This window comes from Schistocerca gregaria, chromosome 6 (genome assembly GCF_023897955.1).
Source record: "Schistocerca gregaria isolate iqSchGreg1 chromosome 6, iqSchGreg1.2, whole genome shotgun sequence".
In the NCBI taxonomy this organism is placed as follows: Eukaryota; Metazoa; Arthropoda; class Insecta; order Orthoptera; family Acrididae; genus Schistocerca; species Schistocerca gregaria.
Window position 1 is genome coordinate 474612024 of NC_064925.1, and position 4358 is coordinate 474616381.

General features: G+C 38.0%; 1 non-coding gene across 1 annotated transcript; it reads right to left on the minus strand.

The window, feature by feature from the left end:
• Positions 1-2364: 2364 nt before the first annotated feature.
• Trnas-cga (transfer RNA serine (anticodon CGA)) lies at positions 2365-2438 on the minus strand. The gene has a single exon. It is a non-coding gene; the product is annotated as a tRNA-Ser (tRNA).
• Between the last annotated feature and the right edge of the window lie 1920 nt (positions 2439-4358).

The following is a 4358-nucleotide window of genomic DNA, read 5'->3' on the forward strand; positions in this document are numbered from 1 at the left end:
TTTCTTTCTCCATCTCCCCCTGGCCATTCCTTATCCTTCCCCACCTCCTGTCCCCTCACTTTGCCCTTCTCCTCCTGCCTGTTTTCTGTGTTCATTTCCTTCCACCCCTCTTTCGCCCTCTCTCTGACCTTGAGTGTTGTTTATTGTTTTTGCAAATTCATAATCTCTAGTAGAATTCTAATCATAAAGCAGTAAGCCGTAGATACAATTTTTCTGTTTGCTAACAACGTTGAACCATTATATATTGTACAGCCTATATGTGTCTAAGCGTTTATTACACAAAAGTGGAAGAATCTGGAGTATATCGGAAAGGTACATTTTAACATTTTTGCTAATAATTTTTTCCAAGTATTACAATTCTACGCTGTGTCAAAATTTCAGAGAAATCGGTGAAGGGCTTTTGGAGGTTTAAGATTTTGAAAAAATGAATATGTACGTTTATGCTGATAAGAAAATGCAGATATTCCTAGTATCAAACTTCCGAAACTTTTTCAGCGTTTGCTTTGAAATTTTGACACAACGTTCCATTGGTATGTGCGCGTGTTTTTCTTTACCCATATTTAAGTATATGTAAAACATAAACGTATATAAATTTAATAACAGCGGAACGCTGTTACAAAAATGTAAAATGTTACATGTACATAAATTACGCATTACATATTAAAAATTAGATACATAAAACACGCCGGCATTGGGATACAATGTTGTGTCAAAGTTTCAAAGCAATCTTCAAGAACTGTGAGAGATTAACGATTTTGAGCAAACCAACGCTTACGTTTTTATAAGTTTCCTCTTTTATTACATATATACTATATGACGTTCCCAGAGATATATAAGATCACATAAGTAGTATAATGCATTGTTGTGCCGAAATTTCAAAGCAATCCGTGCAGGGATTTCGATAAAACTAACGTCTAAGTTTGTACTTATACAGAAACTGAAAATAGTACTACATTGGAAATCTCAGAAACGTGTTTGACTGAATGGTTTGAAATTATTACGCAACATTGCATTGCAACACAGGTGTCCTTTTTTATACCTAATTTTAATATCTGTAATATGATTTTTTTACTAATTTAATGACAGAGAAATGTTGTTACAAAAATCTCATATATTTCCATCTGTATTAGAAGGCAGCGTTGAGTCAAACTTTCAAAGTAATCCGTCAAAGACCTTCGGAAATATATGATTTTGAATAAAGGAACATTTTCTTTTTTATTTATGTAGATAAGTCTATGTTTACATAATATTTTCATATAATATTAGAATATACCTTTCATTAAAAGTAGTATCGCTAAAATTTTGGTGATGCATTTATTTCATTTATAACCTTGTATATATAGAAGAGCTGCTAGCGGAAGTCCTTAAAAACCTTTCCACTACTTCAGAAACTGATTATTTTTGGATGCAAAGTGCTAAAAACCTATTTTACCTGTGTGAATATTTAGCCTTCAGAAGGTGCGTAGCAAAGTGTTATAAGTTTGATCCTAATACCTATGTCAACATTAATATAATCTCCTTCTGACACATCAGCAGCCGGAAGACAATTTCGGCACTATTTTCGACTGCAATACAAGTCCTCATAAGGATCTACGAAAAAAACTGCAGATAATATTAGAAAAATACTTCATTTCCGCGAAACAAAGTGTAGTGATACGCATTAATCTACCTGGTAGTATCTGGAACCCCACTGTCCGTAAACTCTGGCAAAACACAACAGCCGGCCGGTGTGACCATGCGGTTCTAGGCGTTACAGTCTGGAACCGAGAGACCGCTAGGGTCCCAGGTTCGAATCCTGCCTCAGACGTGGATGTATGTGATGTCCTTAGGTTAGTTAGGTTTAATTAGTTCTAAGTTCTAGGCGACTGATGACCTCAGAAGTTAAGTCGCATAGTTCTCAGAGCCATTTGAATCATTTGAACCAAAACACAGCCAGCACTTTATGAGCATCCATGGATTACAGCCGCAGCGACTGTGCCGGTCGCTAATGAGCCAGGAATCTCGCCTTCTGTGAGCATTCAGTTCGGCAGTCTGTTTGAGTTGCAGACTGTAGAAAGCGGTAGTAAATAAATTGTGTTGTCTTCCACTCGCGAAAATTGCTGTTAGATTTGTGAGTCACCAATGGTAGGTGGCAAGCAGTATAAACTGTTCAAGAATACTAATTCTGTGATAATTTCAAATTACACTTCGCCTGCAAGCTGAATGTAATGCGTCTACCTGACACGCAAATATTTCACTGTCTGCCACGCTAGTAAGCTTTACCTATTTTACGAAACTGTAACCATTATTTTATTCCAGAATGAGATTTTCACTCTGCAGCGGAGTGTACGCTGATATGAAACTTCCTGGCAGATTAAAATTGTGTGCCCCGACCGAGACTCGAACTCGGGACCTTTGCCTTTCGCGGGCAAGTGCTCTACCATCTGAGCTACCGAAGCACGACTCACGCCCGGTACTGACAGCTTTACTTCTGCCAGTATCTCGTCTCCTACCTTCCAAACTTTACAGAAGCTCTTCTGCGAACCTTGCAGGTAGGAGACGAGATACAGGCAGAAGTAAAGCTGTGAGTACCGGCCGTGAGTCGTGCTTCGGTAGCTCAGATGGTAGAGCACTTGCCCGCGAAAGGCAAAGGTCCTGAGCTCGAGTCTCGGTCGGGCACACAGTTTTAATCTGCCAGGATGTTTCATTATTTTATTGTCTGTTGGACTACACTGTTAAAGATATCTCGTGATATACTCAGTAATGATATCTGACTGCTGTCACCATTCTATTGAACGACGCCATTTTTTGTATGTGGTGCAGCGGGGAGATCTGTATTTGGACTACTGCGGATTTTCATTACTTCGTAGTCTGTTCCACACGAAGGACAGTAAAGTCCACATTACTGTTGAACGTAGAATTTCTGTGCTAATTTTCACAGTTACTTCATTATTAGTATCTGATATGCTGTACAATCTCTGCTATTATGAGTATATTTTCCCATTTTATGATGTGGAGTATATTATGATTTGTCACCACGCATCTTAAAGTATTTTCTGTTAAGGCACACATCTCTACCGTATGAGGAGACTTTTCATCTGTTCAGAATTTAATCATGTGTTCCAGATCGTAATATTCCTAATGTATTTGAGTTATGACGCAGTCGACAAAATTCCGATCTCTGAATTCACCGTATACCTTCTGAAGCGCTCTGTTTCGTTAAATATTTTGGAGCACGCTATCTCCATTCACCGTACCGTATCTGGCCACGTACACCGCAGACATCTTCTCCTATATTCCATTTCCACCGTTACAGTTTCCTTCCTAGTCTCCCTCGTTTGAGATCACATTTTGACTCCATACAAGGATATTTTCTCCACGACACTGAAACACACTATTCATTGTATCCTGCCGAATATTGTTAATCCATATTACCCCATGCAAAGCTTTAGTAGCTCTCTTCTCTACTAATATTCTGGAGCTAATATCCTTCTCTCATGTACTGGAGTTAGATGTTTTGTTCAAAAATTTTGTAGCTTTTGCAAATTTTCATTTCTTCTTCGTCTGTGTCAGTTTTCACCAAATCCTGTCATAAAAGAGCGAAGAGTATCTTCACCAAAGATTAATCTCATGCTCCAGCATTTGCTGTAACAGACATCAGCGCCTGTTCCACACAAATGTTAAAGAGAATAAGTGACATTCCGCAACCTTGGTTTAGACCTTTGCAAAAGGAAATAACAGTTTTAAACCCTGCAAACGGAAATAGTCGTTTTAATATTTCTCTTCCTATTATTGTATAACTTTTTAACGAGATTAAACGTTTCTTGTCACCTTAACCTTTCTCATTGCTTTCAATAATTTAAATGTAAGGGAAGTCTCATGTGATTTCTAGAGGTTCACGAAGATTAGGTAAAAGCTTTTATTTTTATTTCTACATTTTCCATTAGCTGTGTGATACTGCGAATGTTACCACGACATAGACGTCCTTGCCTAAAATCACCCCATTCTTGAGTAAACTCGAGCACATCATCTCCCGTTTTCTTACTAAAAATACTGGAGAAAAGCCTAGTTGCTGCTGGTGTAACACTTCCTCCTCTGTGAATTTGTCATATAATTCCATTGCTTAGTTGCATCCTCTCCGGAAAAGTTTTTTTAGATATCATGACACTTCCTGCATGCTTCAGAAGACCCTTTCGTGTATTTCCTGATCTTGGGGCTTTATTTATTTTTGCTTTAAATATCACTGTTTTCACATCCTCTTCCGTTATTTCTATACTGTTTTCTTCTAAGTTCTGAACTCGTTCTTCTCCGTTGTAGTCGAAACTATTTTCTGTAATAAGGTGCATAGTGTTCTATCCACTCTTCAGCGGAATTTTGTT